Source organism: Neoarius graeffei, chromosome 6 (genome assembly GCF_027579695.1).
Source record: "Neoarius graeffei isolate fNeoGra1 chromosome 6, fNeoGra1.pri, whole genome shotgun sequence".
NCBI lineage: Eukaryota > Metazoa > Chordata > Actinopteri > Siluriformes > Ariidae > Neoarius > Neoarius graeffei.
In genome coordinates this window covers 19,157,281-19,183,879 of record NC_083574.1, presented here as the reverse complement: position 1 = coordinate 19,183,879, position 26,599 = coordinate 19,157,281, and the positions used below count along the sequence as shown (strand labels likewise).

General features: G+C 43.4%; 1 protein-coding gene across 4 annotated transcripts in view; it reads right to left on the bottom strand.

Annotated features, from left to right (window-relative positions):
• sipa1l3 (signal-induced proliferation-associated 1 like 3) overlaps nt 1–26,599 on the bottom strand; it is a 330,706-nt gene that overhangs the window by 183,492 nt on the left and 120,615 nt on the right. Inside the window, exon 1 of one of the 4 annotated variants that reach the window (XM_060923389.1) lies at nt 17,382–17,603. The exons of the other annotated variants lie outside the window; for them this stretch is intronic. The gene's annotated coding sequence lies outside the window, so the exon portion shown is untranslated. Of the gene's footprint in view, nt 1–17,381; nt 17,604–26,599 lie in introns of those variants that run through there. 4 annotated transcript variants of the gene reach the window in all.

The following is a 26,599-nucleotide window of genomic DNA, read 5'->3' as shown; positions in this document are numbered from 1 at the left end:
TTAAAGACACTGCTATTATTTTGAGCACAACTGTATATTCCATTCAGCTACTCATCTTCGTTCAATATCATGCTAGCTGAATGGAACATATCCGACAGACTAGTGTTTCTCAACCACTGGGCCGCGGCACGAAAGTTTTTCAAGTTTGAAGCAAAGTACTAAATAGTTCAGGATGTCATAGGGTCCCAAATCCGGTAGCTGGTTTGACGTATACTTTTCAAATGGAATAAATACATTTGTGGGTAAATTAAGAAGAACAAGCCTTTATTTTGTCACGTCGCATGCATGCACACAGAGAGTACGTGCTGAATAAAAAAATAAATTTGTGGGTAAATTATATGCTGGAAGAGAAGAGCAGGGATGATTGAGAATCGAGCGGCTGTGGTGTGTTTACACCCGATACTAAAACTTGTAGCGTCCTAGCAACCTTCTCAAAGACGCGTACAAAAAGCCCAGAAACTCTTATTTACCCGGGGCAAAAACAGTACAGGATTTATCTTGTAGTGTCCTGATCCCCAGATCTTTAACCCAGCCACAAATAAAAAGTTGTACTCTTCCAGGTTTTCATCTGTGTCCCCGTGTAGAACGATGTCTGCAGCACCAGGTAGTTTGAGATGTCGGGGAACTCAACAGATGGATAATTTTCCGACTCGTAACGAATTACTGAATGACTTTATTTAAACACGATAAGTTGATGAGCAGAGCTGGTGGGGTCGTGCACGTACGATACAAATAATTATAAATACTAAAAAAGACTAAAAATAAACAGTATTTTTAAAAAAAACTTAAAATATGTTGATTATCTGTTATTTATCTTCACATTAAGTTAATTAATAGCATGCATAACTATTGTCTTTGTATTTAGTTACGGCTACGACGGGATCAAAATGTATTCTACTAATGTCAAATTTAGCTCAAATTTTTTCTTTCCTAGGAAAAATCCTTTTGTTAGTGTGTAAGGATCTAATCCAACTGATACCCCTTTTCCACCAAATCAGTTCCAGGGCTGGTTCGGGGCCAGTGCTGGTGCTGGTTCACAACTCGTTCAACTTGCGAGCCAGCTGAGAACCAGTTTGCTTTTCCATAGCTCGCGGTGCTAAGGGAAGCCACGTCATTACGTCGCTGTATACGTCAGTTACGTCGCTACGTTTGCATAAACCTTGGCGCGAATATCGAAGCAAAAACAAGACGGAAGAAGCAGCAGCAGCAACAACAATAATAATAATGGATGACTTCGCGTTTGTACAGCTGCTGCTTCTCGTCGCTTAAAAATGGCGATCTTTCGCGGTCTTGTTGCTGGTCTTAACAACTCCGCCCCCCCGCTGACGTAAGCGGTTCTTTCCTCTGGCCCAGCAGAGAGTTGGTGCTAGCCTGGAACCGGTTTTTCTGGCCCCAGAGCCAGTTCTTTGTCAGTGGAAACAGAAAACCCGGTTCCAAACTAAGCACTGGCCCCGAACCAGCCCTGGAACTGCTTTGGTGGAAAAGGGCATGAGTGCTTTCTAGATCCACTTCTTTTGAGTGTACGCCTTGGTTATAAATCACTTGCTTGTTTGCTGAACACAAACATGGTGATAAGTTCTTGCGTTAATGGACCAGACTCCACTTTTGGATCATTAATCCAAAGAATGACCTGCATGTATGGTTTGGCTTCTGGCACAGCCATACAGTTTTAAATATAATACCTACAATTAAAAACAGCTTGTTTTTATTGTACTTATTTAATTCCATCTGTAACAGGGAGGGATGTTGCGTCCCATTAATACACTTTACAATAGGTTATTAGATTCTAATAAAATAGATGAGCCAAAATAATTGGGGAGCTTTTTAATGGGCCCCGACTCGTTACAAGTATGAATAGGTGGGCCTCAAAGCAGAAAAGGTTGAGAACCCCTGTGATAGACCACTCAAAGCCAGCCAATATTATTTACATATACTACTGTTAAATAGACTGCTGTAGCCTACATTATGTGTTCATAAAATATATATCTCCGTGAAAAGGACTGGGGGAAAAATACGTTTCAGGTCAGTACACATCCAATACTGATACCTGATGTATACATAACCCCAAAGCCAGTACCAATATTTTGACGTGATCCTGATTCCTGCTGGTGTTTCTGGTAAACCCTTATTTCACTTATGTCACTTTTGTTTTTCAAGTCGGACGAATTTCCTGTAAATGCTGTTGTAACGTTAGGGCAGGTGAGCTGCAGGAAGTGATACCCCTGGGCCGAGAGGTAGGTGTGTGGGCGGAGAGTGTCTGCTCAGAGCGGCGCACAGGAGCAACTCATCAGCTGCTCGAGACCAACCATCTCGTGTGGTGTAAATAAGGAGCAGTAAATGTGCACTTTTATTTTGTAACAGTTATTTGATTTGATCAGATATTCGTTGCTATAGAAACACTCTGTTGGAATGGCAAGAGCACGGATATTAGCGTGCCATCTTTAGCTGGCATGAGTGACATCCAACAGGTGAGTCAGAAAGGCAGCACGAAAGAGAGCGAGAGAGCGAGAGAGAAACAGACACAGAGAGAGAGAGCTGTACAGAGACAGACACCCAGAGAGAGAGAGATGTACAGAGACAGAGTCAGAGACACAGAGAGAGTCAGAGACAGAGAGAGAGAGCTGTACAGAGACAGACACCCAGAGAGAGAGAGAGAGAGAGAGAGAGAGAGAGAGAGAGAGAGAGACATGTACAGAGACAGAGTCAGAGACACAGAGACAGTCAGAGACAGAGAGAGAGACAGACAAACACAGAGAGCGAGACATGTACAAAGCCAGAGAGAGAAACATGTACAGAGAGAGACAGAAACAGACACAGAGAGCGAGACATGTACAGAGCCAGAGAGCCAGCCAGCCAGCCAGCCAGAGAGAGAGAGAAAAAACATACATGGAGAGAGAGAGAGCTGTACAGAGAGACATGTACAGAGAGTCAGAGAGAGACAGACACATGTACAGAGAGAGAGAGACAGAGAAACATGTACAGGGAGAGAGAGCCAGAGAGAGAGCTGTACAGAGAGACATGTACAGGGAGAGAGAGCTGTACAGAGAAACATGTACAGGGAGAGAGAGCCAGAGAGAGAGCTGTACAGAGAGACATGTACAGGGAGAGAGAGCTGTACAGAGAAACATGTACAGGGAGAGAGAGCCAGAGAGAGAGCTGTACAGAGAGACATGTACAGAGAGTCAGAGAGAGACACACAGAAACATGTACAGGGAGAGAGAGCCAGAGAGAGAGAGAGAGAGAGATGTACAGAGACAGACAGACAGAGAGAGAGAGAAAAAACATACATGGAGAGAGAGAGAGCTGTACAGAGAGACATGTACAGAGAGTCAGAGAGAGACAGACACATGTACAGAGAGAGAGAGACAGAGAAACATGTACAGGGAGAGAGAGCCAGAGAGAGAGCTGTACAGAGAGACATGTACAGAGAGTCAGAGAGAGACACACAGAAACATGTACAGGGAGAGAGAGCCAGAGAGAGAGAGAGAGAGAGATGTACAGAGACAGACAGACAGAGAGAGAGAGAAAAAACATACATGGAGAGAGAGAGAGCTGTACAGAGAGACATGTACAGAGAGTCAGAGAGAGACAGACACATGTACAGAGAGAGAGAGACAGAGAAACATGTACAGGGAGAGAGAGCCAGAGAGAGAGCTGTACAGAGAGACATGTACAGAGAGTCAGAGAGAGACACACAGAAACATGTACAGGGAGAGAGAGCCAGAGAGAGAGAGAGAGAGATGTACAGAGACAGACAGACAGAGAGAGACAAAGAGACAAAGAGAAAGATAGAGAGAGATGTACAGATGAAAATTACACAACCCAGATCAATGATTTGTCACTCAGCATGTACACAAAGTAAAATCCAAGTATAAAACACAGCCAGGGAGTCATTTTTTTGTAAAGCAACATCCCCCCGATTTTTTTTGTGTGTGTGTGTGTCTGTCTGTCTGTCACGGTGGTGTAGTGGTTAGCGCTGTCACCTCACAGCAAGAAGGTCCGGGTTCGAGCCCCGTGGCCGGCGAGGGCCTTTCTGTGTGGAGTTTGCATGTTCTCCCCGTGTCCGCGTGGGTTTCCTCCAGGTGCTCCGGTTTCCCCCACAGTCCAAAGACATGCAGGTTAGGTTAACTGGTGACTCTAAATTGACCGTAGGTGTGAATGGTTGTCTGTGTCTATGTGTCAGCCCTGTGATGACCGGGCGACTTGTCCAGGGTGTACCCCGCCTTTCGCCCGTAGTCAGCTGGGATAGGCTCCAGCTTGCCTGCGACCCTGTAGAACAGGATAAAGCAGCTAGAGATAATGAGACGAGATGAAAAAAATTTAAAAAGCCTCAGGAGATAAATCAAAACCGAACATTAACTTCCAGCCTAAGAAGCCGTCTGAATAATTATGACCAATTCTCACAGGGGAAGTGATTGGTGATAAATCACAGAGATGGGACGGTCTTTGCATCACGCTAAAAACTCCATACACCTCATTTTAATACAAAACTGATTTGTCCCATTTTGTCATCTGTTACTCGCATGATGGATTCGGATGGGACTAAATAATTACATTACCCCACCTCCCTGTGTAAAACTAATCCAATCTGAACAGTGGTTTCAAAACAAGGGAGTCCGGCTTCAAGATGGCACCTACTGCTGTTTTAACGCCGTGATGTTCTTTTGTTCTTCACAGCTCCAATACAAAACTAAACAAATCAGGCTTTTGAAATCAAATATCTCGGTTAATCAACTATACTTCAGGTAAAGGAGGGAGAAGGTTTAAATGTGCTCTTTGGCTTTGTTCCTTTAGGCGCGAGTCGATTTGGAACACAGCCAGAGAAACTCCCTCCACACCTTCACAGACGAGAGAGGCGCTGCAAAATGTTTAGGAGGCATTTCCGCATTCACGATGCGCACAGTGGTGCGATATAACGCCCCTGTGCTGAATAATGACCGTTTGTGTGTGTTGTGAGTGAGTGAGTGAGTGAGTGAGTGAGTGAGTGAGTGAGTGAGTGAGTGAGTGAGTGACAGACAGCCAGACAGCCTTCGGACACCTCTGTACTGTGTCATCAGACCACAGAGTTGCAATAAATTTGATAAGTGTGAGCTGACAGCTACTATTTTTTTCCTGTGTGTACTCATAATGCCAAGCTAACTGGTTTCACTCTTCCTCTCTCTCTCTCACACACACACACCTACCTCATTCCTCATACATCACAACTCATGCCTGCGGAAAAGATTAGGCCGGGCTATATACAAGGGAGACAAATATTGATTGTGCCCCCCACCCCACACACACGAGGGGAGGCAGGGATGCCGCTCTCCACTACACACCCCATCAATACTCATCAGTTCAGCTCTAGCTGCTCCATTCACCATACAGGACACGCTTTATCATATGTGCGCGCCCATGATGCATGCTTATATGCCAACATCTGTAGTGACTGTCTGTGTACAAGTGTCTGTGTGTGTGTGGGAGGGGGGGTATGATGACTTGTGGTCCAAAATTCCATCACCATGGCAACACTGGACAACATTTTACTCAGAATGCCCTCATGAAGCATGCTAAGGGCAGAGTGCAGGGATCCTGAGGTATCACACAGACTCTGTCACGCACGTACACACACACCTAATGGTAATGGTGCATTCAAAAGCAAAGCGTGAATTTGTGCTTTTAATGTAGGAGGTGAATAAGCACTAAAACTGTTGTGAAAAACAGTTAGGGAATACAGACACCACCCATAAGCTCGCTTATTCACCCATCCTAAAGATTTAACAAACTAGCTGTCAAGTCTTTTACTTGAGCAATGCAAAGGTGGAGAAAGCAAGGCGACTGGAACATCGACAGTTTCCATCAAGTGCGTTGGTAAAGGTTTTTTCTTTTTTTAAAGAAAAGACTCTGCAGTTAAAACTGTAATTACACTCGGCTTCAGGCACCTATATTTTGACTTCCCAAGTCATGCACACTAAGTAGCTATATTACAGCTGGGCACAAGTGACGGCGGGCACAAGATGGCTCATGGGAACACATTAAATGCGTGAACAGCTGTTTGTTTTGGCCAAATGTCAAAAATGTTCACCAGTGATTCGCTGCCACTAAAGCCAGTATCTCATTGGGCTGCGACAGCTTGCGACCGTCATTCGCGAGAGAGTTTCAAAAGTGTCTTGAAACATTCGCGGGGCTTCTCAATTTCCTCGCACGAGTCGCAAACTGTTGCTCCTTCGTCGCTGAAATTTTGAACATGCTCAAAAAATTCGTGCGACAAAATTTCTCTCAAAATAGCCGCAAATGCGTCGCTGGTGTCGCAAAGCCGTCACGAACCCTTCTCAAGTCAGTTTCTGTGAGACAGGAAGTGCGAGTGTATCTCATTGGGCTGCGACAGCCCGCGACTAGTTGGAGAGACAACAATGGCGGTAAAATATGCGAATTCAATTCAATTCAGTGTGACTCCAAGTGAAAATTCGCATATTTTATCGCAATTGTTGTGTCTCCAACTAGTCGCAGGCTGTCGCAGCCCAGTGAGATACTACCCTAACGTTTAAAGGTGTAAACATGAATTCCAACGTGACATTGACATTTCTGTTTACACCTTTAAACCTTAGTGGCAGTGAATCACTGGTGAACATTTTTGAACTCGAAGTTTGTTTTGATTAGTTTGATGACTTGAATTCCTAAGCGACGCTGACATTTAAGTCATCAAAATAATCGAAACAAACTTCTAGTTCATGTGGAATCTTACTGTTTACATGTGAACATCAGGCTATTCATCTCATGGTTAAATAAAGCAGCTGTCTGAGACCAGTGACTCATTTTAAGTGCATGCATATACAATAGTGCACTATTTAGTGAATTAAAGCAATTCGCCATGATGACACAACTCAAACAGCCCATAATTAAAATGGCAGGGAACATAGCAATTAAAAATTGTTCACGGAACAACATTTGGCTTGGATGGACTGAATTAGAAGGATCGTTCTAGTGCTTGTCAGGCACAGTGAGAGAGGCGTGGCTTCAGTGTTAGGTGCAGTGAGACAGGTGTGGCCCCAGTTCCTGTCAGGCACAGTGAGAAAGGCGTGGCCTCAGTGTTAGGTGCAGTGAGAGAGGTGTGGCTCCAGTGCCCATCAGGCGCAGTGAGCGAGGCGTGGCCCCAGTGCCTGTCAGGCACAGTGAGCGAGGCATATCCTCTGTGCCTGTCAGGCACAGTGAGAAAGGCGTGGCCTCAGCTTTAGGCGCAGTGAGAGAGGTGTGGCCCCAGTGCCCGTCAGGTGCAGTGAGAGAGGCGTGGCCCCAGTGCCTGTCAGGCACAGTGAGCGAGGCATATCCTCTGTGCCTGTCAGGCGCAGTGAGAAAGGCGTGGCCTCAGTGTTAGGCGCAGTGAGAGAGGCATGGCCTCAGTGCCTGTCAGGCTCAATGAAGGAGGTGTGGTCTTGCTGCCTGTCAGGCTTAGTGGAGGAGGCATGGCCTCCATGCTGCTCAGTCTCCATAAAGGAGGCGTGGCCTGACAGGGTCATGATTTCAGTGACCATGGCAAGCATCACTTGAACTGAACTGAGAGTTTGTCAATTTTATGGAAATTAGGTATGACAGCAAGTGGATAAATACAAACAAATGGCTTTTATCCTAGGGCGATGTTTCTTCTGTTCCCGACTCGCACCTTTATTTCCTACCTGCAATTAGTTCCTATTTTATTGTTCGATACACAAAAACAGAAGAAACACTTAAACCCGTGGTTTGACCTTGGTATCCTCCAACCATATATGACCTCGCATTCAATCTCTACAGAGACTTTACGAAGAGAAATTACAAAGAGAAATAAAGCCTGCAAGGAAGTAGGAGCAATCACTGGTGCCTCTGGCGAGTCTATGTAGCTAATATAACGCCTCGCGCATCAGATGTAAATTAAACTTAAATACATTTGAAACAAAAGTGGTGTGTATAAATCGTATAGTGGACTGAAGGCTATACATTTTGGCTACTACTATTTCTGTCCTCAAAAAGAGCTGCATGCTACACACTCACAAGAGACAAAATTATGCATATAGAAAGAACAAGCGTTTCCAAAATGGCGGAATGATCCCATAATGCAGTGCAATGTGACGTACAATCCCAAGTCTCATTGGGTTGCTTTGCTGATGTATTAATCCCTGAACACAGACTGAGTGGAGGGAGCACCGAGTAGTTGTTTGTACATGCGTGTGTCATGTAACAATTCACCCCTATTCACAATACTGGGTTCATGGTTCGATTTTCCCACAATATTTTTGAAAAAAAAAAAAAAGAAAAAAATTCTATTACCAAAAACAAGCATCATTTATTTTCCTATTCTTTATCAACTTAAATATTCCTTTTGTTAACTTAAAAAAAAATAAATAAACAAATTCTTTTTTTTAAGGCCCAACAATTATTTATGCACATTTGTAAAGGATGAATTAAAAATAATTAACTAATATATTCCTTTTATTAAAAATGAAAGACATTAATAACAAATAAGTCTTTTTATATATATATATACACACACACACTGTTCATTATACACTTTTCCTACCTACAATTTTTCTTCGGCCGTCTGTAAAACGAGACCTCCAATTTCTCGTCAAATCTATTTGTACAGTCAAATCACACAACAGCTCTTTCCCATTTTCGATCTGTTTTTTTTTTTTGTGTAATGCCTTGAGGTGTGTTACTTCTGCCTATACTGAAGTCACGTGTATTCCTGCTATTGTATGTTACTGCGGCTTCTGCAGTCTAAACAATGGAATTACAGCAAGGAAAAACGGAGAGATTACGCAGCCTGATAATCGCGATTTATTTTTCATTTCACTGATTCAAATAGTCATAAATTTGTATCGCAATTTATCGTCACATGCCTACTGTGTGTGCACATTAAATCACTGCAGGGACGAGAGGAGGATCACCTTGCTTGCTTGCTCTTCTCTCTTATATGCTAATAAGGGGCAGGCCAGATCCCTGTTAGGGGAATAAAGCGCTCTACGGGCCTTGGTCACTGGTGAGTGTGCGTGCGTGTGTACATGAGAGAGAGAGAGAGAGAGAGAGAGAGAGAGAGAGGTCTTTCCAGGAAGTTACCAGACTAATATTTTCAAAAATAAGGTGTGTATCTCATCTACTGAGTACTTTGATGAAGCATAACACTGAGCATCGAATGTGAAATCTATTATAACTATTAAAGCATTACAAAGCCCACTGTACATTTTCTAACATATAAAGAGTGCACAATTAAAATACACATAGATCATTACAATTATTGTGTTTATATATGACATCACGAACACTTATTGCCTTCATTCATACCTCCAATTTAGGAAAAGAATGCTTCCAGTTTTTTTTTTTATATTTGTAATGAGCTGAAATAAAATATGGTGTATTAACATGTAACGCTTTTATAACAAGAGTCATCTGAGAGCACAATATATTACAAACGAAATTGCAACATGCGTATTACTGTCCTATAACAAAGCCTTTTACCAAGTTTCGTGAAAAATTGTGAGGGGAGTTGATTTCAGAAGGTGAGAACCCTTTCTGGGACGGACGGGACGACGGATGGATGGACTTCCCTGCAACATAATCCCCCTTCGGGCCTTTCGGCCAGCGGGGGATAAAAAGGGAAATAATGTTTCCTGTTCCCAGAGAAATGGATGGCAACGTGCAAAAAACGAGGGCAAAACTGAAAGAGTGAAAGCTGCTTTCTGAGATTGACCTCAGCTTTGACGAACAAGGTCTCGGTCAAGACTACTGAGTAGTCAAGTCAAGTTTGTTTGTATAGCGCTTTTAACAATAAACATTGTCGCAAAGCAGCTTGACAGAATTTGAACGACTTAAAACATGAGCTAATTTTGTCCCTAATCTATCCCCAATGAGCAAGCCTGTGGCGACGGTGGCAAGGAAAAACTCCCTCAGACGACATGAGGAAGAAACCTCGAGAGGAACCAGACTCAAAAGGGAACCCATCCTCATTTGGGCAACAACAGACAGCATGACTATAACATTAACAGTTTTAACATGAAGTCAGTTTCGTTGATGATGTAACTCTTCATTGATGGAAACTTGAGTGCAAAACTGTTCATGACATCTGCAGTCCTAAAGTTAGCAAGTCAACTGTAGTCCTCAGCCATAAAAGTATTACTGTAAGAGTCCAGAGCGTCCTCCAGGTGTGACTTTCAACTGTCCACATGGGGCCGTCCTTCACAGGAGTGATGCGATGAGACTCCAACCAGACACAGGGCACCAGGATGGATCAGGCAGGTCCGAGGAGCGGAAGAGGTCAGCGTCTCGATCCCAGGATTGACATGTAACTCAGAGAGAAGATTTTTTTGGGAGGGAGGGGAGAGAAACCCAGGTTGTAAGGTATGCCCAATGTCACCTGAATAAGTAGGAACAGTATACATATTGCACTGAGTACAAGCAGGGACTCCGACAACTATGACATCATAACTAAAAGGGGAGAGCCAGAGGGTAACACAGGCATGAGGGAGCCCCGGGACATAAAGCAGCCAGCCACTACACCGTCAACAAACTCGAGTGAGCAAGAGAGTGGAGGACTGACAGCATCCATACATCCCAGTTTACCAAAACACTCTGTCGGAGGACCCTCCAGATCTACTCCTTTACCTCAAACACCATTAACAAAAGGCTTGACTAAACAGATGTGTTTTCAGCCTAGACTTAAACGCTGAGACAGTGTCTGATTCCCGAACACTACTTGGAAGGCTGTTCCATAACTGTGGGGCTTTGTAAGAAAAGGCTCTGCCCCCTGATGTAGCCTTCACTATATGAGGTACCAGCAGATAGCCTGCACCTTTTGATCTAAGTAGGCGTGGCGGGTCATAGAGGACCAGAAGTTCACTCAGGTACTGTGGTGCGAGACCACTCAGTGCTTTAAAGGTCAATAGTAGCATTTTATAAATCAATACGAAATTTGATTGGGAGCCAATGCAGTGTGGATAAGACAGGCGTGATATGCTCATATTTTCTAGTTCTAGTAAGGACTCTTGCTGCTGCATTTTGAACTAACTGGAGCTTGTTTATGCACTTATTGGAACATCCAGACAGTAAGGCATTACAATAATCCAACCTGGAGGTAACGAAAGCATGAACTAGTTTTTCCGCGTCACGTAGTGACATTAAATTTCTTATCCTGGCAATATTTCTAAAATGAAAGAAAGCTATCCAGGTGACGTTATCAATGTGAGTTTCGAATGAAAGACTGGGGTTAATAATCACTCCGAGGTCTTTTACTGCTGTACCTGAAGAACCAAAGGCTATCCAGAGTTACTGTGTAATCAGAAAACTTACTTCGAGCTGTATGTGGTCCTAGTACAAGTACTTCAGTCTTGTCAGAGTTAAGCAGAAGGAAATTAATAAGCATCCAGTGTCTAATGTCCTTCACACATTCCTCAATTCTATTAAGCTGGTGTCTCTCATCAGGTTTTGCAGAAACATACAACTGTGTGTCATCAGCATAACAGTGGAAACTAATACAATGTTTACGAATAATATCACCCAGAGGTAACATATAATATAAAGAAAAAAGCAGTGGACCCAAGACAGAACCTTGTGGAACACCAAACTTTACCTCAGTATGTCTAGAAAAATCACCATTTACATCAACATACTGATAGCGACCAGTTAAATAAGAGCTGAGCCAGGAGAGGGCCGTTCCCTTAACTCCCACAACATTCTCTAGTCTATCCAGAAGAATGGAATGATCCATGGTATCAAATGCTGCACTAAGGTCAAGCAACAAGGGCAGCGAGACACAGCCCTGATCAGACGCCAACAGTAGGTCGTTTACTCATCTCATCTCATTATCTCTAGCCGCTTTATCCTGTTCTACAGGGTCGCAGGCAAGCTGGAGCCTATCCCAGCTGACTACGGGCGAAAGGCGGGGTACACCCTGGACAAGTCGCCAGGTCATCACAGGGCTGACACATAGACACAGACAACCATTCACACTCACATTCACACCTACGGCCAATTTTAGAGTCACCAGTTAACCTAACCTGCATGTCTTTGGACTGTGGGGGAAACCGGAGCACCCGGAGGAAACCCACGCGGACACGGGGAGAACATGCAAACTCCACACAGAAAGGCCCTCGCCGGCCCTGGGGCTCGAACCCAGGACCTTCTTGCTGTGAGGCGACAGTGCTAACCACTACACCACCGTGCCGCCCAGGTCGTTTACTACTTTAACCAAAGCTGTCTCTGTGCTATGATGAGGTCTAAATCCTGACTGATACATTTTCATGGATGTTATTCCGACGTAAATATAACCATAACTGCTGTGCCACAGCTTTTTCAAGGATCTTGGAGATAAAGGGGAGGTTTGATATTGGCCGATAATTGGACAGCTGACAGGGATCAAGGTCAGGTTTTTTAATCAGGGGTTTGATAACTGCTAGTTTAAAGGATTTGGGTACATGGCCAATCGTAAGAGAAGAATTTATTATTTTTAGAAGCGGTTCAATTACTTCAGGCATTATCTGTTTGAATACACGTGTAGGTAAGGGATCTAGTACACGAGTTGAAGCTTTTGATGCCAAGATTAACGAAAATAATTCAGTTTCTCTAATGGGAGTAAAACAATCTAATTGCTGATCTGATACAGTTATATGGTTAACTACAGGGTCACTTACATTGTCTGACCTTAAATTAGTAGTTTGAATTTGTCGTCGGATATTCTCAATTTTGTCATTAAAAAAAATTCATGAAATCGTTACTACTACATACTGCAGGTGTGCATGTGTCTATAGTAGACTTATTCCTGGTTAATTTTGCGACAGTATTAAATAGGAATCTAGGATTATTTTTGTTATTCTCTCTTAGGGAGGAGAGATATGTTGATCTCGCAGTATTAAGAGCTTTTTGATACTTCAGGAAGCTCTCCTTCCACGCTAATTTGAACACTACCAATTTTGGTTGACACCATTTGCGTTCCAATTTTCAAATGGTCTGTTTTAATGTGCGAGTGTCATCATTATACCAGGGTGCTAATTTTTTGTCTCTGACCATTTTCCTTTTAAGAGGAGCTACATTATCTAAAGTACGGCGGAACATTGACTAAGCATTCAGTTGCCTGATCAAGTTCTGCAGGGGCTGACAGTGACCCAATCAAAGTTGACAACCCTGGGAGATCATTTATAAAGCTCTGTGCAGTAGCTGACGTGAATGTACGTTTAATACAGTAGCATGGCGAGGTGCATATATTATTACTCAGACATAGTTTGAATGAGATGAGATAATGATCTGAGATAACTTCAGACTGTAGAAGTATGACAATATTTTCTACGTTTAACCCGAATGTTAGTATTAGATCGAGGGTGTGACCACCATTATGGGTCGGTCCTATGACATTCTAATTAATCCCTACTGAATCTAAGATGGACACAAACGCTGTTTTTAAAGGGTCTTCTGGGTTATCGAAGTGAATATTAAAATTTCCGACAACTAAAGCTTTATCTAAGGAAATAACCAGGTCTGAGATAAAATCTGCAAATTCAGAAAGAAACTCAGAATATGGCCCCGGGGGCCTGTAAATAATAAGCAATGGAATTAACTGGGCAGACCTATTTTTCGAGGCTACATACATTATATTAGTATGAAGAACTTCAAATGTATTAAATTTATAACCAGGTTTGTGTGTTACACCTAGATAATCATTATAAATAACCGCGACGCCTCCTCCTCTGCCAGTTAGACGAGCCTGGTGTATATAACTGTATCCAGGAGGACTCGCTTCATTTAATGCTATATATTCATTCGGCTTAATCCATGTTTCAGTTAAACAAAGTACATTAAACTCCTGATCAATAATGAGTTCATTAACCATTAGCGCTTTAGATGTAAGAGATCTAATATTTAATAGCCCCACCTTTAGATCAAAGGTGCTGGCAGCAGCTGTACAGTCAGTATGATCTAATTTTATATTGATTAGGTTACTGGAACAAACTCTGAATATTTCTACCTTTTTGTTTAGCTCGGGGAACAGACACAGTCTCAAATGTAGTGGACCCTGAGTGACGACTCTGTGCAGCTAGCAGACAGTCGGTTTAGCCTGTTCGTCTGCTCCCTGGCCTTGGCTCTGGATTGTCAGAAATTAACTAGGCCTGTTCTGAGACTATGACCTATGCTGCAGGAAATGAGAGCAGCACCTACCCGAGTGGGATGGATACCGTCCCGCCCTAACAGGCCAGCAGTGCCCTCAAAATTAGCCCAATTATCTATAAAGCCCACACTGTTTTCAGAGCACCACCTGGACAACCAGCAGTTCAGCGACCATAACCTGTTGTAAGCTACATCGCCACGCCACATTGGGATGGGGCCAGAGCATACTACAGCATCGGACATCGCCTTCGCTAATTTAAACACCTCTACAAAGTTACTCATACGCTACGTTCACACTGCAAGGCTTAATGCTCAATTCCGATTTTTTTGTGAAATCGTTCACATTAACAAATATATGCGACTTGTATGTGATCCTCAGTATGAACGAAAAGCGACCTAAAAGTGTTCCGCATGCGCATTGCAGGATACGACGACGTCACATGCAGTGAGCATGGCCAGTGTTTACGGAAGTAAAACCGCCCGGTTGCGGTATGACTCATCCAATCTAGCTTGAATAGCTGCATCCCCCCAAATGGAAATCAGCTCCCTAACCTCTGCGTCCTTCCATTGAGAAGATTCAGAACCTTCACAGCCCGAAGCGTCCCTCGCATTGATGTCATGCGCAGATACGTTTTTTGAACTGGGGAGGGGGACAAAGCTGCCAGCAAACCAACCCCAACCCCGATATGCCTGTCAAACTTGTTGTGGGTTACCATAGCAACCAAGCTCGAGCTCGCAACCTGTGCAGTCTGCGCAGCTCAACCAACCGAATATCAGTCTTTGTTTTATGTGAGTTGTTGCAACTATGTATACACTGCCGTGCACCTCAATAAACCGAATGGTAATTAGTCTTTTGATTTTTCCGTGAGGTTTGCCTTATGCAAAGAAAGACAGCATAGACGTTTTTTCCTCACTATAAGTGGGGGGGACCGAACGAGGTGAATTTAAATCTGGGTGGGACGAATCCCACCCGTCCCACCCTCCATCTGCGCCCGTGATTATGCGCCATGTTGTAACTTTTTTTGAGAGACCCGCCGCCTACTTCAGCGCAGAATAGAGACGTTTGTGGCTTGTTGATGACGTGTAAGTCGGATGAATGCGACCTGGCGGTTCAGACTGAAGTCGTATATGAAAAGAGCGGATAGGAATCGGAATTAGGACCACATATCCAAACGGCCTGGGTCGGATTTGAAAAAATCGGATCTGTGTCGTTCATATAGTCAATAAAAGATCGGATACAGGTCACATATGGGCGAAAAGATCGGATTTGAGTCACTTCAGCCTGCAGTGTGAACGTAGCCTTAGTAACCTCAGACTGAGGAAGGCGTATATCATTAGCTCCTGCATGGATAACTATCTTTGAGAACCTGCGCTTGCCTAGGACCCCAAGATTACCTGCTATGTCCGGCGCCCTGGCTCCCGGTATACACCTGACTAAAGCTGCTGGTGCCCCTAAAGGCTGAGCTAATTTCACGTGCCGTATGATAGAGTCCCCTATAACAGGAGCTCTTTCAGGTTTCTCAGTGGGTGCATCACTAAGGAGAGCAAACCTGTTCGACACGTGATGCGGAGAGGAGTGGTGCTCCCGTGGGCGAGCCTCAGCGGTAGCTTTGGCTCTACGCTTATGCCGCCGAGCCGTCACCCATTCGCCCCGCTGTAAGGGCTCTAATGCCGGAGTTGGGGGATTGCTCACTCTACCTAGGGCATCCAGACTTTCCCCTACAGAAACTACACTGTTCTCGTTCTCACTGACCTTCTCTAAAGCCTGGATACGCGCTTCTAACACTATAATCATCTCCGTCAGAGAGCTAACTAATCTGCACTTTTCACAAATAAAGCTATCGCTAGTGACGGAAGAAGAATGACTAAACATCCTGCACTCAGCACACTGAACAGGCTGAAGGTATGCCATGATGAAAGTAGGGGTCGACCGATAATCGGCCTGGCCGATATATCGGGCCGATATTCTGCATTTTTAGGGTTATCGGTATCGGCCATAATTTCCACCGATATGCCGATAACATGCCTTTTTGCAGCCATTTCGTTCCTAACGCGACTGTCACTGCACGTCCTTTCCTGCACTCGCCTCTCCGAGTTCAAGAACACGGTCCCGCCCACCACAACATCTGATTTGTTTGGCACAAGAGATATAACCAATCGACACGCGCAGCTAAACACTCTGAACTGTTTCAAGGCGCCCGTATCAAGGTAAGGACACGCTGCTTTTCCCGCAATAAGTCACAAACACACAAGTTGCAAAAGCACATCATCATTATATGTTTACATTCTTCATCTACTACTCGTTAAAATTGTCCATTTGCATCTGTGTAGCCAGGCAAACTTAGCTTACGGAAGGAAGCACTTGAATTAGCCTACAACCAACTAGTCTCGCTGAAACAGCATAACGTAGGCTGCAGTCATTTTTAAATCCCCGTCTGGAAACGTTGTGAATGTGTCAGTAGTTCTACTCGAACAGTAGAATGACAGCCATACAGAGAGGTGGTCAAGGGAAGACGAAATAAAACGTAGTGTTTGTGTTCTGTAGGCTAGCGCAAGCCTACTGGCTATTTGTTATGGTGATGAGTAAACTTCATGACGTGTCTCATGCTCAGAAAGCGCACTGCACTTGTATGTTGTAACTTTATAAAGCGCTATTTGAACATTTAAACAAGCCAGGTGTGACTAGTATTTATAATTCTTGCGCAAGTGATTCTCCTCGCTAGTGCTTCTGATTCGGAAAGCGATATACTCTTAAAGGAGCAGCCGCTCCTAATAGGGAGTGATAGCCTACTTTACCGTATGTTTGATTTTACTTTTTAAAAAATACTGCAGGCAGCTCCCTACACTTGGTTTGTTATTTAAAAACTACTTGAAGTTGGTAAGTCTCACTTAGTTCTTAGTGTAAAAGAATCCAGAGTGTATTTTCATTTATTTTCTACTGAAAATGGTGAGCTGTAATATAGTAGGGAGTGATTTATTTTTTTATTGGTGAATATTTATTTTATTTCTCATTTTATTCTAACTAATGTTTGACTTTATTGTACAAATGCTGCTGGCATCTCCCTGCACAAAATTTCATGTTCAATTTTACAATTAAACATACATTTCATGGATATGAAGGTCTGTGTCAGTGTGTGCTAGGTTTAATTTCATGTGAATTATAATGTTTACATTTATCGGTTGCACATATCGGTTATCGGCATCCCAATTCCATAATAATCGGTATCGGCCCTGAAAAAAACATATCGGTCGATCCCTAGATGAAAGGATTCACGTACCTTGATTGACTATCTGTTGACATTAAAGCAGAGCCGATGTGGATGGCCTCCGCTTATGGTCTTTACGCAGGAGGAGAAAAAGAGAAAGCTTCCGGTCTCGGTGTTCTTCCGAAAAAAGAGAGAGGGGGGAAAAAAACGGAAAAAGGAAAGCGAAAGTACAATAAAAAATGAAAAGGATACTGGAAAATTATTTGGAGGAAAAAAAAGATTAGGAATTAACGCCAGCACTCGCGGAAAAAAAAAAAAAAGACTCGTCGCAAACAACTCGGGAACCAGGAAATCAAGTAGATCATCTCTTCAATAATTCACCTACATAGTTTGGAGAAGGAATCTTATCTCACTTCTGAGGCATGACACATCTGCCAAAGACCATACTCACAATGCCTTTAACAAAGAAACGCACACACACACGGTAAGCATGTGTGTAGCAGTGCTGGCGTCAGTCACGTCAGAGATTAGATTCTTGTCTGCTACACCAGCATGGTGACTGACATGGTTTCTGAACCACACACATACAGTACATGACTGTTTAATGCGAAAAAACTACTTGTGATTAGATCTGCTCCCGCTTTCCTGTTGTCTGCATCGAGAATGAAGATATGTACTGACAAGTGACAGAGTACCAACGATTCGATTTTATATGCCCTATGGGATAATAAGACAGACAGCACTGATACACGGCTGCTCCGTTTCATGCATTTTTAACTATGTTGTCCTAATTAGACGAGATCATATGCGAGATCTGTAGAAAGCCAGAAATGCCTGAAGGTAACGTTTGCTGCTAAAGGAGTAGTTTTACCCTGGTATTTAAAAACAATCATTTTCCGCACAATCTGTAATCGTCCTGCTCCTTAAACCTCATAGCTGGAATTGGACCAGAAACCTGGAGGTCGTGCACATAATAAATCGGTCCACTTTCCACAGCTGACGTTGAATTGTCTTTTTGACAATTGTGTCGCCTGAAGATAAAGATTTGGGTGAAGAAATCCAAGCACGTCATGACAAACTGCAAGAACAGCGATAAGCAACAGCCAGTAAGACTCCGGGAGGAAACTACTGTAAGCACAAGAAATTGAAATTATTAGCCGCGATGTCACTCAGTCGAAAAATATGCCTCCAGTTCTCTTTGCAGAACAGATGCTTGTGTGTCTCCACTCAAACCATTCTTTCCTCTGCATTTTTCTGGTTTCCAAAACAGACTAGTGCAGAAAAAAAGGAAAAAAAAAACAAAAAACTACCACATCCAGTTGCTCAGGCTGATCTCGACACTCGCATGATCATGTTTAATTTCATGAGAAAGCAGGATTTGTCTAATACCGGGATTGAGCCCGATTGTGACATGATTTTGTCATGACCAACAAAATCCAGCTTCAGGACCAAATATACTGGATTGCTGGGTTTCACGTGACGTCACATCCGCCTCATTAGTCATTCAAAACTTTACCCGATGGTCTACCAAAGCTCAGTTGACAAAGCGTTTGTACGGAGAAGGTGCATTGCTCACATGAAAAATGCCTTACGCTTGCGTTGTTTTAGGTTGTTGGAATCGATCAAACCGTGAAACTGATAAAAGTTTCTTCAGGGTTCCCCGTGAACTAATAAAAAAGGGTGAACGAACACAGGATTTCAGAAAAAGACGTTGAGAAAGGTGTCTTTTGAACCTCTCAGTGAAATCGAAGGCAGCCGAGTCGAAGCATGCTCGAGTTTGCAGTGATCACTTGGTGAAAGGTTTGTATTTCCCTCTCAGCTCTGTCCTTAGCGTTTTCCAAGTACCGTATTTTCTGGACTATAGAGCGCACCTGTATATAAGCCGCATCCGCTCTATTTAAAAAAATAAAATAAAATAAAAAGATATACAAGCCGCACCGGGCTATAAGCCGCAGATATCTATGTTGAAAAATTAGATATTTACTGCATGTACAGAACGATTTTGTACTGTAAATGTACATGTATGTACCTGAACAGATTCTTTCCGAACAGTGCCTTTTAACACGGCAGCAACTTTGCTGATTAAAACGGAACAGAACCAAGAGAAAATAACCGGTATTTATTTACCTTCATTTCTCCTGTGTTTGAAACCACAAGTCACTTTAATCATCTTCGCTGGATTTGAAAATAATTACCAGTTAGTAATTTGTCGTGCGTGTTCTATCTGCTAAAGATCTGCTAATTCTTCTTTGCATTGATTTTTCGTCTATCTTATTTTTGATTCTACTTCCGGTTAGAGCGCCCCTAGCGGTGGAAGAAAAATCCACAGAATAGCCGCACCTTTGTATAAGCCGCATGGTTCAAAACCTAGGAAAAAAGTAGCGGCTTATAGTCCAGAAAATACGGTACTTTTCTTGCTGTGTGTCGTTATTTTACGGTACTTTAAATCACGAAGTGCTAAAGTCCCCAGCTGTTTCTTTGTTTACTCCTCACAAAGTTCATATGCATGAAGGTCGCGACAAAATTCTTCCCCAGTCGTACAGTTACAATGCGCCGTGATCACTTCTTCTCCGTCTTGTTTAACTAAGATCCAGGTCTTTAAAGGGGTTTCTGATGATCTTTGTGAATGATTTAGCTGAGAGATAAGAGCCAGCACAAGTGAGAATCAAGTGAACTGTTGTTTATTTACACTTCAACTTGCAGCGCTTTGTTGTAAAGACGCGAACGAAAAGCTTAAAAAAAAAATCCTTACACGGGCAAAAACAATACAGGATTCATTCGGCAGCGACTTGATAGTGAGGTCCTTTACCCAGCTACGTACAAAAACGCCGTAAGCCTCCGTACTCTTCCACGCTTTCATCTGTTTTGCGGTGTAGAAGGACATCCGCAAGAGGGCAATTCCATGTAAATGTCAACCTCACCATGCAAAAATAAAGCAACATGTAATACATCAAAACCACTCCGGGAGATATCGCCTAGGCCTGTATTGTACAGATGTGAATAAGTTGAACCAATTTGTCACAAGAATCGTTCCCTTCGCCTTAATATGTCAGTCTTTCTTTCTTATAATGTAAACCCCAAGCTAAAATCAACTTTGATCATGTACAATTCTATATTATTGCCACAAGCCACAGAAATGTATGCTAAAATCCACAAAACGGCAAAACAATAGCCATCCTAAATATTATTTAAGAACTTTGATAGTTTTAGCTGATATTTAGAGAGTTTTTCAAAGGGTTATAGTGGTTAAATTGCTGATTTTCTAAACATATGCCATGTCTATTTCAGACGCGTCACATCCATAACGGAATTTCGTCACATCCATAACGCTGACTTTTCCTTCCGAAACTCTGCATGAAATACAAAATATTTTAAACAAAGATTTTTTAATATTCACCTTGGACCCCTCTATCAAATGGACATCTCCATTTCGACATTAGGTTTACAATTTCACAGAGTTTGATAAAAACGTACAGTCACCCAAGAAAAGTGATACTTTTTCTGTCACATCCATAACGCATCTTTTATTGGCATTTTCTGGCATGCCCTAGATGTACTATGGGAATTGTTCTTGTTCTATCACTTCTCCAGTATGGTACAGCCTTAAAATATGCAACACCTGTTTAAATACTGGGAGACAATAAAACATGCACTGGGTCATTTGTTGCCATTTTGAGTTCAAGTGTCACGTCCATAACGCTGGAATTGCTCAACACCAGATAGTTCGAGATGTCGGGGAACTCGACTGAAGCATAGTTTTTGAGATCGGATGATAAATCCTTCTTTCCCAGACTGTACGGGTCGATTCCATTGCACACAGCAATCTTCTGAAGATATCTAAAGCGAGCAGTGGCTTCTAGATTACTTATAACTTATCAGCTTAGTTGTTTGCACTGCGGCAGCTGTTTTGGTTTGCTTGACCACCAGCTGTTTTACTGGAAGTGAAATCGTTAAGAAGAGTCACGTGACTGGGAACGACAAATTGACCTTGTCGTGTAACAATCAAACAGTAGTGATGTGGCACCTGGGATGCCCCAATGCAAAGTCTAGCCTGTTGGAATTTGTTATATTTTCTCACCTAGTTTGACAAGTCCTATAATTAGGGATGATGATTTTCCGCGATCACGGAAAAAACATGGAAATCGCGGAACTGTTTGTACAAAACGGAAAACAGGTTTTTGTCGGAATCCAGTTTGAAAACCCGAGAAATTCAATCCACGCAACTAGAAATTGAATCTTGGTAAACCGGATCATCAACAAACTATCAACGTTCCGCCATGTTGTAAATGACACAAGGGCTTATGATCAGTGTACATCCGGGGATTATAAGCGGGAACCACGGAAAATACAAAGCAGCTCATAATGTTGATATACGATGATACCGAGGCTCGGTTTGGGTGAATCCTTCTGAAGCGCTCTCCCGGCTGTTTCAGCTACCAGTTCATATTCACTGCTATTTCTGTGACTTGATTACTTTGTGAATTTATGGTGACATTTCCTCATGCATGACATGATGTCTTTTATTTCATTTTGATGTCTTTCAGCGGAGGCGATACGACACATTTCTTCAATTTCTTTCTCTCGCTTTCTCAATTTGAACCTGAAAGTCTGTAATTACATAGAAATTGAATAAAAAAAAATATTATACAGGGGCGGCACGGTGGTGTAGTGGTTAGCGCTGTCACCTCACAGCAAGAAGGTCCTGGGTTCGAGCCCCGGGGCCGGCGAGGGCCTTTCTGTGTGGAGTTTGCATGTTCTCCCCGTGTCCGCGTGGGTTTCCTCCGGGTGCTCTGGTTTCCCCCACAGTCCAAAGACATGCAGGTTAGGTTAACTGGTGACTCTAAATTGACCGTAGGTGTGAATGTGAGTGTGAATGGTTGTCTGTGTCTATGTGTCAGCCCTGTGATGACCTGGCGACTTGTCCAGGGTGTACCCCGCCTTTCGCCCGTAGTCAGCTGGGATAGGCTCCAGCTCGCCTGCGACCCTGTAGAAGGATAAAGCGGCTAGAGATAATGAGATGAGATGAAAATATTATACATTCAAGACACTTTTTCGATGGAATAAAAACGTGTTCTATTCCCTTCTAGCAGGTTTCATTCATTTGGTTTGATAGCAAGCAATATTGTTATCATATCGCTAATCCTACGTGTATTACGTCATTCTACCCAATAGAGAATGAGCACTGAATACGGTTTACGGTATTGCACGGTTGTCAAGACAACATGACGTCACACGTCAGAGACGTAAAACTTCCGTGCTAGCGAGCGACTGTGACAATTTCTAAACAAACATGGCCACCAGGTTTCTCATCTCATCATCTGTAGCCGCTTTATTCTGTTCTACAGGGTCGCGGGCAAGCTGGAGCCTATCCCAGCTGACTACGGGTGAAAGGCGGGGTACACCCTGGACAAGTCGCCAGGTCATCACAGGGCTGACACATAGACACAGACAACCATTCACACTCACATTCACACCTACGGTCAATTTAGAGTCACCAGTTAACCTAACCTGCATGTCTTTGGACTGTGGGGGAAACCGGAGCACCCAGAGGAAACCCACGCGGACACGGGGAGAACATGCAAACTCCACACAGAAAGGCCCTCGCCGGCCACGGGGATCGAACCCGGACCTTCTTGCTGTGAGGCGACAGCGCTAACCACTACACCACCGTGCCACCCGTTTCGTTAAATAGGGAAGATTGAGAGAATTTTGAAAGGGGGAGAAAGACGCGTTGAACACCCGAAGGGAATGTGTATAATAATAATAATAATAATAATAATAATAAACAACAACAACAACATTATTATTGGCTGGCTTTTTCTCACGGTATGTCAGATATATTCCATTCAGCTAGCATGGAATAGCTTGTCTTCGTCTCGTTCAGTATCATGCTAGCTGAATGGAATATATCTGATATACCATGAAAAAAAGCCAGCCAATATTATTTAATTAATTATTACTCAAGTTTTGTTTTTATGGATTTCAAAATTCCAAAACTATCATCAGTACATGGAAACTTTTTCCAATCTCTTATTACAGAAAACAGGGGGGGAAAAAACAAACAAACAAAAAAAAACCACAGAATTGGCAAAATCACAAAACCTAACTGGCAATTTTCGGAAACGGAAAACCATCATCCCTATACAATGTATTCCTTGAGAGCCAACAATGATTGGCGGGTCAAACTTGTAGTGATGCCAGTCTTCCAACCAAGAGACGTCAAGAATTTATGGCAAGATTGCCTGATCTGACATGGTGAAAGACAAAAATATCATGTAGTCCGCAAAACAAGTGATAAAAAAACGACTAAGATTTCTCAAGTTGTGTAGCGCCCCCTAGGTATGCACAAACAAGGACAAATAAAGCGTCTTCGTTGAATGACTACATTTGGTGTCATGAGGAAAGCAAGATTTTCTACTCAGCCATTCCTTTACGTATTGGACCACCTTGGAATAACGAGTCAAGTTTTCTTCCTGAAAAGCCACTTTGCTGAATTTTGAGTGCATCCGATTCTCTAATGGTGCCTTCAGTGCACGCTTACACAATCTCCAGCGGGTTCCCTCCAACATGTTTGACCTCCAGAAAGAATGCGAGCCACTTCCTCCAGCTGTGAGCTTCAAGTCTTCAGCCAGTCATCACAATCCCTTCCTGTCTAATGTGGACCATGTACAGTGTTGCTTCCGCACAGCTCTGGCAATAGGCTTGTGCGATATTGACTTTTCCCTGCTTGCAAGTTCCCATTAAAAAAAAAAAAAAAAAAAGATCTCAATTAGCGACTTGATCATCCAGAACAAATTTAAAAGGTGCCCTTCCACCAAAAACGTTTAATACTGGCTCTTTTTGAAATACCATAGTTCACTCAGAGTTGCATATGCATGCTGCATGCGAAAATGTAATTCTACTCCCATTCCCTGTATTAGCTTATGAAAGAAAATAGTCGGAAAAACGAGTGGATCTGAAAAAGCCCTACGAACTTACGTCACTTTGAAAATTAGTATTCATAGCCTCGCCCACCTTGGCTTGCGACCGCCCACGGGAAGAAAGCATGAGGAGCACCAGTTTCGTTTCTAACGGCGGCTCCAGCCCAACTTTGCACGCTCGTAACTCGGGCAGGGGAGGTCCCAGCCAGTAGCCTCTGCCCTCTCCCGAACAAAAGAGTGCTCCCTGGGCGGGCTAGCTCCGTGCCATGGGACATAATTCGCCCTGAGGCGCAGCGCAGTGCTCCGCATCAGTTTTGTTTCAATGGCGACTCCAGCCCGACTTTGCACGCTCGTAACTCGGGCAGGGGAGGTCCCAGCCTCCCCAGACTTGGCAGCCAGTGACCCCTGCCCTCTCCCGAACGAACGAGCGCAGCCAGGGCCCGTCAGCTCCCAGCCAGGGAACGTTATTCCCCCCACACCCCCCAAGGCGAGCTCCGCTCCGTGCCTCGTGCCTTGATGAGAGCCGCTGCCGCAGGGAGTATTCAAGTAAATAAATAAATAAATAAATGACCAACTCCCTCCCAGTCGCACGCGCGCACACACAAGCGTTCTGGTTGGGGAGAGAGCGCTCACTTCCTCTGCACTCCCTCTCCTCTTATAGGGCGCGGTCACCAGGGAAGAGACACAAAAACACGTTAATTCCCGTCAGGTGCAGTGATTCTGCCACTTACCTTCCCTGACTCCGCCCTCCATTCACAGACCGCCGCTCGGCCACGCCCCCGCTGCCACATTTACATTGTTATTGGTCAAAACATCGACGTCGAGACCATAATAGCCAATCAAAACAGTTTTTACAAAGACACCCACATCCGCTTGTTCTGACCCACTGGAGGTAGCGTCACAGTGCTGTTAGCCAATCAGAGGTAACACGTTTACTGATTGCTGTTAGCCAATCAGAGGTAACACGTTTACTGATTGCTGTTAGCCAATCAGAGGTAACACGTTGACATGTCATGAATATTAATGAGTAAGAGCTGAAATCCTGTCATTCTCCCGCCACCAAACTAGAACAGCCTGAAACAGGAGAACCACAGCATTTTTTTCACCAAAACCGGCTCACAGGGCATTCATTCATACTAGAGACCACCGCACAATTAATGAAAAAACAATGCAAGGGGACCTTTAAAAAATAACAGAAATAAAACCTGTAGGCATGGGGTGTTGCTGTTGCGTGTCATTATGCTTACATGTAAATGACTCGCTGGTCCAGCAAACATCTGTATGGCAACCAATTACAAATCAACACAATTTTGAACAAGGGGAAAAATATCGGTTGCTGGATAATTCGTATCAGTTATCAAGCTGGTTGTAACCAGTTCCAAGATAGTGGCCTTCTCTGACAAAAACCATCTCTTTTGCAAGGTACCTGGTTACTGCTCTTCTATCATATTTCTTGGAATAAGTACAGATGCCTGAAGCAAAGGCACCCATGACAGAGGGCTGTGAGTACGGAAAAGGTCGCGTACTGCTTGCTGGCAGTGCCAATCAAGAAAACTCAATCCTCAATCTGTTATAGATTTTGCACATCACTGGTGAGATCGTGTACCACCTTCTTTTATTTAGATAAATCCTTCTAAGTAACGTGTCGTGTACCAGTCGTGTCATTACGACACAAAATACCGGAAGCTGGTTTACATGTCAGCTGTTGCTGCTGGTCACCAGGATTAGCATTTAATCATTAGTTTTTGGTTGAATTACTCCGTAACAAGCTCAGTAGTGCTTACAAAACTGAAGTTGGGAAGGTAAATAAACATAAATTAGGGGCTATAATTAAGCTCATTATAAAACTACATGTGCACGCGCTCTGTGTTGAACTGCAGTGGAGATACTTGTGTAGTGAAATAGTGCTGATAAACACCACGCCGTTTCATTTTCTTAATTTAAACCCACATTCATGTTTTGAGACCGAAGTTATTCCATGCGTGGGAAGGCTAGCATGGCTTTATCTGTTTGGCAAGCACGGACAAGGGAAGCTAAGATGAAACAGATAACGGTTTGCCTCTCTGTGCTGAAGTCAGTAAATAACAGTAGGCTATTAAAGTAAAGGTAGGTACTTTTGGATGAACCGGCAAGAGCATGTTAGAGCTTGAAAGTATCCAACTGGAAAGTCTCACCCCCTCCTTTCAGCCTTTCTTTCTAAGCCACTCCTCTAAAAAAAAAAACCCACATGAACGCGCACTGCCTGACTACTGCTGAAGGACTCATCCATGAGAGATTGCATGGGGGGGTTATATCACGTCATTGTCATACTCACTCATTCACATGTACTCACAGCTGTCGACTAGCTGGATAGCTTTAGCAAGATGTCTG